Source organism: Anomaloglossus baeobatrachus, chromosome 10, assembly GCF_048569485.1.
Source record: "Anomaloglossus baeobatrachus isolate aAnoBae1 chromosome 10, aAnoBae1.hap1, whole genome shotgun sequence".
Lineage (NCBI taxonomy): Eukaryota > Metazoa > Chordata > Amphibia > Anura > Aromobatidae > Anomaloglossus > Anomaloglossus baeobatrachus.
The window spans coordinates 156,321,370-156,334,355 of record NC_134362.1 but is presented as its reverse complement, the minus strand read 5'-3'; positions in this window follow the sequence as shown (position 1 = coordinate 156,334,355).

The following is a 12,986-nucleotide window of genomic DNA, read 5'->3' as shown; positions in this document are numbered from 1 at the left end:
TTAGAAAAATTATGTAGTTTCTTTCTCATTTTTGATAATCAGCTAAAGTAAAGCAGGCAGCTGGAGGCTGACATTGTTAGACTGGGAAGGTCCATGGATATTGACTCTTTCCCAGCCTAAAAATACAAGCCCACAGCCACCCCAGAATTGACATATAAACTAGATGCGAAAATTCTTGCACTTTGCCCGACTCTTCCCAATTGCCCTGGTGCAGTGGTAATCGTGGTAATATTTTAGGGGGTTCATGTCAGCTGTATAATGTCAGCTGGCATCAAGCCCTGGGGTTATTAACATGAGAGGTGTCTATCAGACATCCCCATTGCTAACCTAGTAATGCAAAAATATCATCCATTAACAGGAAAAAATAGTTTATTAGAATGAAGACTCCCCGACTCTATCCATTGTTTACCAATTTATCATAAATGTTCCAACAAAATTCCGTTATAGTCCACAATCCACAAATGCAGCTTCAGCGACTGTGAATAACAGTAAAGTACAGCTATTCACAGGTGTTGGGTACTGACTACAAATCTCATCAGAGCTGCTCGCTCAACACTGCACTCAGCAAGACAATTTTGGAAAGGTGCCAACAATTTTGTTTAGACAATTTCTGGGGTTTTGTGTGAAAATATGTCCACTTTTTTTTTCTTTCCTATGTGTTTTGATGTGTTGTTCCAATACACACAAAGGAAACTTTCATGTGTAATTAACGGGGTTAAAGAAAAAATTCTTTGTAACATTCAGAGATTGCAACCATATTTTTACAAAGTCTCCTCATTTCGGGGGGTCAAAAGTAATTGGACAAATTAACTTTACCATAAATAAAATGTTCATTTTTAATACTTTCTACAGAATCCTATACAGTCAATGATGCCTGAAGTCTGGAAGCCATGGACCTCACCAAACGCTGGGTTTCCACTGTACTTATACTGATGTGATACACATAGAAAAAAAAAAAAGAAAAAAAAAGAAAAAGGAATCGCTCACCATTCAGAAGGTATGCTGGAATAGACCTTAATAGTGAAGTCTCCAGGATTCAAGCATAGTATACAGCAGCTGACCGCACAGTATGTAGAAACCACAGGGAAAAAAAAATATCAGCTGGGAATCCGTAGAGAATGTGAATATTTTGTGTGGCCACCATTATCTTCAAGCACTGCCATAACTCTTTTGGGCATGGACTTTACTAGAATTTCCCAGGAGATGCTGGATCCTCTTCCATCCTCCATGACGACATCACAGAACTGATGGATGTTAAAGACCTTGCGCTCTTCCCCCTTCCATTTGAGGAGGCTCCACAGATGCTCAATAGGGTTTAGGTCTAGAGACATGCTTAGCCAGTCCAAGTGCATCATCTTTAAAAGAGGCTTCCTTTTAGGATGACAGCCATGCAGACCAATTTGATGCAGTGTGAGGCGTTTGGTCTGAGCACTGACTGGCTGACTGCCTTACCCCTGAAACTTTGTCAGCAATATTGGCAGCTCTCATACGTCGATTTTGAAAAGACGACCTCTGCGTATAAAGCTGAGCACATGCAGTCAACATCTTTGGTCGACCATGGCAAGGCCTGTGCTAAGTGAAACCTGTCTTGTTAAACTGCTGTATGATATTGGCCACCACTTTGCCAGTCAATTTTTAGCCTCTCTATATTAGAACTAGCTTTCAGTCAGTGCGGGAGGCGGTTACAGCCACCTCTCGACATACACAGAGCGGTGAATAAACCAGTGCCGGCGTTTCCTCTATGACTGAAACTGTAATGCTGCCGGAAGGAATAAAGTTCATTTCCTACCATCTTCGGGCTTTAGTGTACAGGTGCCGGGCAGGTTTTGAATGCTATTAACCAGCAGGTTTTAGCATTTTTCCACGTTACAGTTTCCCTTTAAACTCAGCAGTCAAAGTCTATGGGTCCATGAAAACATGGACCAGAATGGACCTTCATGCAGATGGCAGAAGCCATCTGCATGTTGTCCATTATTCACTGACTGATAGTTATGAAAAGGTGGAGAAACTGTTTTTCTCTCATCAGGGAAAAAACACTAATGTCTTTGACCTAATTCTGATGAAAATCTAATTAAGTTCTAATGATAATCACTTATGAAATGCGTACGTAAAAAAAAGATATTTGAATGAGATCTCACGAGAAAATAGTAGCCTCCTGTGAGAGAATAGATTCCATTTTGTTCTTACAGTTTCCATCTTGTCTTATAGCTAATGATGTAATAGGGTTCAGCTAACACTGATGGGTGGGGAAGTTTCACATTTCCGTTCACGTCCCTACTGCTCTTATTGATTCATAGTTCAGATGGACAAGTGTTGTGATCCAGTGACTGAGGAGGATCAGAAAAAGAGCAATAACTCGGAAACCCAGAAAATAACCAGAGGAGCTGGAAACTTAATGAACTGCAGACCTAATACTGACACACAACTAGATGTAGCCATGGGATGAACCTACGATGACCTAGTCGTCTCAACACAGCCGAAGAACTAAATACTCTAACAGAGAGAAATGTAGAAAAGCTAATCTGCCTCGGAGTAGTCCCCAAAGATATAGATAGCCCCCCACATGTAAAGATTACGGTGATATAGGAAAACACAATACGTAGCTGTAGAACAGATTCAGCAAAGATGAGGCCCAAAACTATCTGCATAGGAAAGGATAGGAAAGCATTGACTGTAGCCATAAAAACCCTAATAAATACTAGCACGCCTGACATGGAAAAATACTCAGCCTAAACAGGCTCTCCCCCGCTATATCAGTACTCTGGTGTTACTGGGATCCAAGAAAAACATTGATATAGAGAGGGGACTGAATATTGTACCAAGCATGACAAAACACAATACATAACAGAACATGGAGCAAGATACACAGATACTCCTAGCAGGGAATAATCCAATTCCACCAAGAACTCCAAACAGGCAAAATCACAAGAAAGGGAAAACCATAAGCAAAGGTACAAGACCAACTTATCTGAGAGGAGTTCTGGTAGACACAGAGAACAGGACTGGTTTCAGGAAGCCCTTAGAACACAGGAAATACAATTGAGCACCGGCAAGGAACAAAAGGAAGCTACACAGTTATATTGGCTCAAACCAAATGGCCTGATTGCAAATCCTACTCAGCTGTCCTGTTCCCACTTAGCAAGTCAACTGCATTACCAGCACTGACCACAAGAGGGAGCCCCAAACTGGAATCTAATTCAAATGTATTCACAACAGACAAGTCCTTTGCCTGTGAGCTTATATAACTTGGTTACTTGCACTAATAAAGGTGAATTTCTTGAGTACACCATACTATGTGTGTGCTATTTTGACTTCCCGAGCGCTTGTAAAACAAATCTTATTAATTTGGAGTTACAAAGGCATTTTGCTAACACCTCTTTACATCTTCCAGCTTCCAGGAAATCATGTGATCGCTAAAATTGGAGGACGAAGGATAATAGCTACTTTATGAGCTCTATAGACAGTGCTTATCAGCAAAGTGTATACAATCAGGAAGACAGAGACATTAATATACCATCTCTGCGTTCTCTCCCTGACAGCAGTTCCCCACTCCTGCAGCTGCAGATAGATGTCTATGCAGCTATCAACTGAGCAGGTATGTAAAACATACACGTAAAACAAACACAACACCATAGTTATTAACCCCATTACGACCGCGTTACGTTTTAAAACGGCACTAAAAAAGGGTACTTATTCCTTTCTGCCGTTTTAAAACGGCGGTCGGAAAAAAGGGTCTAGCGCCCCCCAGAGTCAGAAAATTTCCGGGGTCTCAGCTGCCGGGGGTAGCTGAGACCCTGGAGATCATGATTCGGGCCGGTTTTTCCGGTCCCCGCTCACCTGATGACCGGTATACACCGTATACCGATCATCAAGTTATAGTAAATGACCGCGCCGGTAAAAAATCATTTATCTCCCATCTGGCATGATCAAACATGCCAGATGGGAGATAAATCTTTTTCCCGGTTCCCTCCGGTCCCCTCGGTATCCCCAAAGTGCCCCCCCCGACCCCCAACCCCCTCCCGAAAATCCAAGATGGCCGCGCGCATCGGAGAGCACAGCAGCGCGCCGGCCGCATTTACAGTGTTCCTATGGTTTCTGTCGTATGTGCCATAACACATACGACAGAAACCTGCTCCCTAGGCCCTGCCGGGTCCCCCCCTACCCCCCCCTGGTGTCCCCCGGTGTCCCCCGGTGTCATACATACCGGAGCGCTGATCCCCCGCGGCCCCCTCCTCCTTCTCTGCAGACGCCGGTCACATGTGCCGAGCAGATGACAGCTTCCTGTGTTCAGGACGCTGGCTGCTCAGCACTGTGCAGCTGTGACCCGGGGAGGGTGGGTGCAGCTTTTTGCACCCACTCTCCTCAAATGGAGGGTCTGCAATTCTAGAAAATGGGGGATACGTTCCCTGAACGTGTCCCCCATATTCTAGAAGGTCCAGAGTCGACGTGGGACATCCAAATGGATTATAGTGGATTTTTTTTTTTCTTTTCAATAAATTGGTCAATCAGGGAATGTTTTGGGGAGTGTTTTTTCAAATAAATTTTTTTTTGTTGTCAATTTTTTTTCTTATTACTGTCAATTAGTTATGTCGGGTATCTGATAGACGCCGTGACATAACTAATTGCTGGGCTTGATGCCAGGTGACATTACACACCTGGTATCAACCCCATTCATTACCCCGTTAGCCAACGCACCAGGGCGCGGGATGAGCTGGGGCGAAGCGCCAGAATTGGCGCATCTAATGGATGCGCCACTTCTGGGGCGGCTGCGGCCTGCTATTTTTAGGCTGGGAAGAGTCCAATAACCATGGCTCTTCCCATCCTGAAAATACCAGACCCCAGCTGTCAGCTTCACCTTGGCTGGTGATCTAATTTGGGGGGACCCCACGTTTGTTTGTTTTTTTTAATTATTTATTTATAAATAATTAAAAAAAAAAAAACAGCTTGGGGAGCCCTCCAAATTGATCACCAGACAAGATGAAGCTGTCAGCTGTGGTTTGCAGGCTACAGCTGTCTGCTTTACCCTAGCTGGCTATCAAAAATAGGGGGGACCCCACGTCATTTATTTTAATTTTTTTTTTTTTTTTGGGCTAAATACAAGGCTAGGCATCCTTTAGTGTCACATGAAAGGCACTAAAGGGCGCCAGCTTAGAATATGCAGGGGGGTGGGACGTTATATATGTTTGACATCTATCCATTCATCCACTGTAGCATTTTACGCTGTGTGCCCACAATCAGGGTTTGCAGCGTTTTGGGCGCAGAGTGTTTTCCCTGCGTCCATAACGCTGCGTTGTGCAGTAGAAGCACAGTGGCAGGATTTTTAGAAATCCCGTGCCCACTGTGTTTCTTTTCTCCGCAGCATAAACCGACCTGTGGCGCAGCTTCCCGAGCCTCAGCATGTCAATTTATGCTGCGGAGATGAGTGTTCTTTGCAGGTAGAATAAAACTAAAGTCCACAGCAGCCTGAACCCAAATCGTGGGCATGGGCAGCTGCGTTCTCCCGTGGACAACACTCACATTTCTGCAGGAGGCTGACACTGTGTACTAGACGCCGTGTCGCTGGATCATGGCCACATAGCCTAAAGGCTACTTTACACGCTGCGATATCGGTCCCGATATCGCTAGTGTGGGTACCCGCCCCCATCTGTTGTGCGACACGGGCAAATCGCTGCCCGTGCCGCACAACATCGCGCAGACGCATCACACATACTTACCTGCCCGGCGACGTCGCTGTGACCGGCGAACCGCCTCCTTTCTAAGGGGGCGGTCCGTGTGGCATCACAGTGACGTCACTGAGCGGCCGCCCAATAGAAGCGGAGGGGCGGAGATGAGTGGCCGGAACATCCCGCCCACCTTCTTCCTTCCTCATAGCGGCCGGGAGGCAGGTAAGGAGAGGTTCCTCGTTCCTGCGGCGTCACACATAGCGATGTGTGCTGCCGCAGGAGCGACGAACTACATCGTTACTGCTGCAGTAACGATAATCGAGAATGGACCCCCATGTCACCGATGAGCGATTTTGCACGTTTTTGCAACGATGCAAAATCGCTCATCGGTGTCACACGCAGCAACATCGCTAATGCGGCCGGATGTGCGTCACCAATTCCGTGACCCTAACGACTCCGCATTAGCGATGTCGCAGCGTGTAAAGCCCCCTTAACAGTGAGAAATTTGTTGCTACAGCAACATTTTTGTGAAGTACCTGTGGATTCAAAATGCTTACTATACTCCTGAATAAAATCCTTGAGGGGTCCAGTTTCCAAAATGAGGTCACTTGTGGGGGGTTTCTGATGTATAGGTACCCAAGGGGCCCTGCTAATGTGACATGGTGCGCGCAATTTACTTCAACTTTTCCAAAATTCAAATGGTGCTCCTTCCATTCCAAGCCCTCCCATTTATCCAAACAAAGGTTTTTGGCCACATGTGTGGTATCCCTGCGCTCACAAGAAATTAGATAACAACCTGTGGGGTACACGTTTTGTTGTTGCCTCTTGAAAAAGTGAAAAATGTGTCGCTAAATCAACATTTTTGTGAAAAAAATGAAAATTTCAATATGGCAACCTAAGCTTATCAAATTCTGTGAAGTATTCGTGGATTCAAAATGCTCAATATACACCTAGATTAAAGCCTTGAGGGGTCTTATTTCCAGAATGGGGTCACTTGTGGGGGACCTCCACTGCTTAGGCACCTCAGGGGCTCTCCTAATGCAACATGGCGTCCGCTATTGATTCCAGCCAATTTTGCAGTCAAACTGCACTCCTTCTCTTCTGAGCCCTGTAGTGTGCCCAAACAGTTGATTTCCACCACATACAAGATATCAACAAACTCAGGAGAAATTGCGCAATAAATTTCATGGTGATTTATTTCCTGTTACCCTTGTGAAAAAAAAAGCTACCTGGTTGAAGTAACAATTTTGTGGTAAAATTTTATTTTTTTATTTTCATGGCTCAACGTTATAAACTTCTGTAAAGCACCTGGAGGTTCAGGGTACTCACCAAACATCAAGATAAATTCCTTGAGGGGCCTAGTTTCCAATATGGGGTCACTTGTGGTGTTTTTTTGCTGTTTACGTACCTTAGGGGTCCTCCAAATGCGACATGGTGCCTGCAATCTTTTTCAGCCAAATTTCCTTTCCAAAATTCAAATATTGCTCCTTCCGTTCCAAGCCCTCCCATTTCTCCAAACAAAGGTTTCAGACCACAAGTGAGGTATCACCGCGCTCATAAAAAAGTGGGTAACAAACGTTGGGGTCAAATTTTTGGAATTACCTCTTGAAAAAGTGAAAAAATTGATGCTAAAGCAACATTTTTGAGAAAAAAATGAAAATTTTCAATGTGACAACGTAACGTTATCAAAATCTGTGAAGTACTTGTGGATCCAAAATGCTCACTATACCCCTAGATAGAAGCCTTAAGGGGTCTAGTTTCCAAAATGGGGTCACTTGTGAGGGGTTTCTGCTGTTTAGGTACCTTAGCGGACATGTAAATGCAACATGGTGCCCGCAATCTATTTCAGCCAAATTTGCTTTCCAAAATTCAAATATTGCTCCTTCTGTTCCGAGCCCTCCCATTTGTCCAAACAAAGGTTTCTGACCACATGTGGGGTATTGGCGCGCTCATAAGAAAGTGGGGAACAAGTTTTGGGGTTCATTTTGTTGTGTTATTTCTTCTAAAAGTGAATAAATTTGGGGTAGAGCAACATTTTAGGTAAAATTTTATTTTTTGCTTTTTTTCATTCCACTTTGCTTTAGTTCCTGTGAAGCACCTGAAGGGTTAATAAACTTCTTGGATGTGGTTTTGAGTACTTTGAGGGGTGCTGTTTTGAGAATGGTGTCACTTTTAGGTATTTTCTGTCACTTAGGCCTCTCAAAGTCACTTCAAATGTGATGTGGTCCCTAAAAAAATGGTTTTGGTAATTTTGTTGAAAAAATGGGAAATTGCAGATGAACTTTGACCCCTTCTAACTTCCTAACCCCAAAACATTTTGTTTCAGAAATTGCGCTAATGTAAAGTAGACATGTGGGAAATGTTATTTATTAACTGTTTTGTGTGACATAACTCTCTGGGTTAAGGGCATAAAAATTAAAAGTTTGAAAATTGCAAAATTTTCAAAATTTTCATCAAATTTCCGATTTTTTCACAAATAAAAGCAAAAAATATCGTTCTAAATTTATAACTATCATGAAGTACAATATGTCACGAAAAAACAATGTCAGAATCACCGGGATCCGTTGAAGCGTTCCAGAGTTATGACCTCATAAAGTGACACTGGTCAGAATTGCAAAAAATGGCCTGGGCATTAAGGACAAAACTGGCTTCGTCCTTAAGGGGTTAATGTAAAAGAATAATTACAGCAATCTGGTTGGAACATATTTTCACCTATATTTTTTTTACAGGTTCCAATTTGTTTCAAAACTCAAAAGCAAGTGTTTAACAAGAAATAGATACAAATACAAGTTCATCTAAAGTCCATTTTCTTTTCATACAATAATATGATTCTTCACGCTGATATGATTATGTTTGCAGGATTGCAAAGATCCATATAGAAGCTGCGACTGTAACTATGCAATTATGCAAAGTTGTAATATCTTTAAGTTAGACTAAATGGTAAATGATTCCCTCTCATGTAAAGCTACAATCAAAAGCTTGGTACTTCTTAGAAAATAATTAGGATTATACGGATTGAGTTACAATGCAAGAATTATCAAAGAGGCCAATGCAAGCCAGCCCTGAATTAAATTAGATGCCACCGTACTTTTTTTTTCTACTTCAGTAAAATAGAAAGGAAGATGCTTTTGAGAAATGACAGAAGAATGATAAAAAGGTATGTTTTCTTTCAAGATGAAGCAGATTGGCATGTTTGAGACAAATTTTTGATTTTTCTTCATATGCTGTAGTACACAGCAAGCTATCCCTAGAGATGGGGAAAACATCTTTTAGTGTCAAAACAAAGGAAAAATTCAATTTCTTAGCATGCAGATAGAGAATGTGATCTAAAAACCTCAGGAGATTATGATTATGCTACAAGAGCCATACAATTGGATGTAATAAATATTAGAATGAATATGTTGATACTGTAAGAAAGTGCAGATTGCTAAAAACTACATTATTTTTTCCAAATAAACACCTATGTATTGTAGTTTTATTTTGAATTATACAAACTAATAAGAAAAACACAACATGTAGTGCAAGCCATATACATTCATGGCTGAAAGTGTTGGCACCAATGACATTGTTCCAGAAAATGAATTGCAATTACACATTTTGTTATACACATGATTCTTTCCTTTAAGTGATTTGAAACAACAGAAAAAAACTGAGAAAAAATTGCAAACATCTAACATAGCCAAACAAAATTGTTGTAACATTTCCAAACTTGGGGGTAAACAACTTTGTTTCAAGCATATGATGCTCATTCAAACTCACCTGTGGCAAGTAACAGGTGTGGGCAAAATAAAAATCCCACCTGAAACTAGATAAAAAGGGGAGAAGTTGACTAATTTTTTGCATTGTGTGTCTTTGTGTGCTACACTAAAGGGCACTTTACACGCAGCGATATCGCTATTGATATCGCTAGCGAGCGTACCCGCCCCCGTCACTGCCCGTGGCACACAACATCGCTTACACCCGTCACACGTACTTACCTGCTTAGCGACGTCGCTGTTGCTGGCGAACCGCCTCCTTTCTAAGGGGACGGTTCGTTCGGCGTCACAGCAGCGTCACTAAGCAGCCGCCCAATAAAAGCGGAGGGGCAGAGATGAGCGGGCCGAACATCCCGCCCACCTCCTTCCTTCTTCATTGTGGGCGGCCGCAGGGACGGTGATGTTCCTCGTTCCTGCAGTGTCACACATATCGATGTGTGCTGCCGCAGGAATGACGAACAACCTGCATCCTGCAGCAGCAACGATAATCAGGAATAGAGCGACCGGACAACGATCAACGATATGGTGAGCATTTTGCATCGTTAGCGGTCATTTGTGCGTTTCACACGCAACAATGTCGCTAACAAGGCCGGATGTGCATCACGAATTCCGTGACCCCCAGCGACATCTCGTTAGCGATGTCGTTGTGTGTAAAGCAGCCTTAAGAATAGTGACCATAAAAAAAGAGCATAAATCAGTTGGAGGACTTGAGAACCAAAATTGTTGAAACAGCAATCTCAAGATTACAAGATCCATTTCCAGAGATCTTGATGTTACTTTTGTCGAATGATGCACAAAATAATCAAGAAGTTTACAACCCATGGCACTGTAGCTAATCTCCCTGGATGTGGACGGCAGAGAAAAATTGATGAAAGGTTGCAATCCAGGATAGTCCGGATGGTGGATAAGCAGCCCCAATCAATTTCCAAAGAAATTCAAGCTGTCCTACAGGCTTAGAGTTCATCAGTGTAAGCGCAAGTATCCATCGACACTTGAATAAAATGGAACGCTAAATAGGAGACCCAAGAGGATCCCATTGCTGACACAGAGACATAAAAAAGCTAGACTGCGGTTTGCCAAAATGTATGTAAATAAGGAAAAATCCTTGTGGGAAGGCGTGTTGTGGAAAGATGAGACCAAGATAGATCTTTTGGTAAAGCACATTATTCTTCTGTTAGCCGAAAATGAAATGAGGCCTGCAAAGAAAAGAACACAGTACCTACCATCAAATGTGGTGGAAGGTCAACGATGTTTGGGCTTGTTTTGCTGCTTCTGGCACTGGAGGCCTTGACTGTGGGCAAGGCATCATGAAATCTGAAGATTACCAAAGGATCTTAGGTTCTAATCTAATGCACAGTGTCAGAAAGCTGGGTTTGTGTCCTAGGTCATGGGTCTTCCAGCAGGACAAGGACCCCAAACAATCTTCAAGAAGCACACAAAAATGTATAAAAAGAAAAACGTTGAAAACTTTTCAAGTGGCAATAATGAGTTTGGATCTAAATCCCATTGACGCCTGTGGAGAAATCTTAAAATTGCTGTTGGGAGAAGGCGACTTCAAATATGAGAGCCCTGGAGCAGTTTATAAAGAAGAGTCCCAAATTCCAGCTGAGTAGTATAAGAAGCTTGTTGATGGCTATAAGAAGCAATTAATTGCAGTTACTTATTCCAAAGGGTGTGCAACTCAAAAAAAATTTAGGGTGCCAAAAATTTTGTCTAGCCCACTTTTAAGGTTTTCTGTGATATGATGTGCAATTTGACTTTTTTGTGCTGTGCTGTGCTGTGCCAATACAAAGAAAATACACATATGCATAACAAAACACGCAATGATTTTCTGAGAAAAAATACTTAATTTTTTGGAACAATTTCAAAGATGCCAACACTGCTGTCCATGACTATATCCTAAAACAACTCCAAAAAAATACCTCTTTGAGAACACCCTTTTCCCAGACCTCCAGGAACAGATTTGCATTCTCTTTACATACTTTTTCATACTGGTCATTGATTTTAAGAGTATTACCCTCCTAGAAGACAATTATTTTAGTGATCATCTCAAAATGTTTTTACTATATTCAATTTTAGAATAATAAGTTATATTTATCAATTCTGGCTAATTTTTAGACAGTGCAATCTCAGACAAGATTGCCTTAAAACGTGCCAAATGCATCGACGTGATTGATGCTGTTTGATGCACTTGGTGTATCTTCAAACTGCCTAGTTTACGTTTACACCAAATATTAGTTGGCTTACTTTGTACCAGAAAAAATCTGCAACTAAATTATGGCACATTTTTTGATCCATGGTGACAATTTAGCCTATACCTTTTTTCCCGGAAACCACATCTCTTTTTCAGCAAAGCCATGTTCCTTGTGAAACTGCTTCAAACGCATAACAAATGTGGTGCAAGTCATGGAGAACATTTATGGACACAAATTACATCAGAATTTGGAACACTTGGCATAAGAAATATCCATCATTGTTGTATATAGCGAGGAGCGAGGTAGATCTGAATACTTTTTTTCTGAGAAAGTTTGTTGTGTTTGGACCTTGTTGTGGACAGTAAGACATGAAACTAAATGGCTATGAACAACATTATATTCACTTTATTGTCAAAGATTGATTTTGCTATCAGACTGATCCAAGGAGCAGCATGATGGCTCCAGGGTTTCCTTGCAGAGCTGAGGTTATAAGCTCGATTCTAAGGACAACTGTCATGCTCAAACTTGGGATGGCCCGGCATGAGGCCAAAAAAAAGGGGAAATATAATGACAAACAAGGGGTTCATCGGGGAGACTTTCACAACAGTGGGCTCTAGCACTAGTGAGAGGGAAGATGGGCACTTCCTCACTTACCTTCCACTGTACCCTGCACTCCTAGCCAGTCCCTATAAAGGTTCCTCACCTGTCGCCGAGCCGGAACCTGAAGCCTTGAGATGACCCAACAATAGTAAGAGTCCATAAAGTAGAAAACCACGGCATACAGTCATGGCCAAAAGTTTTGAGAATGCTACAAATATTAATTTTTACAAAGTCTACTGCTTAAGTTTTTCTAATGGCAATTTGCATATACTCCAGAATGTCATAAAGAGTGATCAGCTTAACAGCAATTACTTGCAAAGTCAATATTGGCTAAGAAAATGAACTTTAACCCCCAAAACACATTTCAACAGCATTGCATTCCTGCCTTAAAAGGAGCAGCTAACATTGTTTTAGTGATTGTTCCATTAACACAGGTGGGGCGTTGATGAGGACAGGGCTGGCGATCAATCAGTCATGATTAAGTAAGAATGACACCACTGGACACTTTAAAAGGAGGCTTGTGCTTGGTATTATTGTTTCTCTTCAGTTAACCATGGTTATCTCTAAAGAAACACATGCAGCCATCATTGCTCTGCACAAAAATGGCCTAACAGGGAAGAGTATCGCAGCTACAAAGATTGCACCTCAGTCAACAATCTATCGCATCATCAAGAACTTCAAGGAGAGAGCTTCCATTGTTGCCAAAAAGGCTCCAGGGCGCCCAAGAAGGACCATCAAACGCCAGGACCGTATCTTAAAACTGTTTCAGCTGC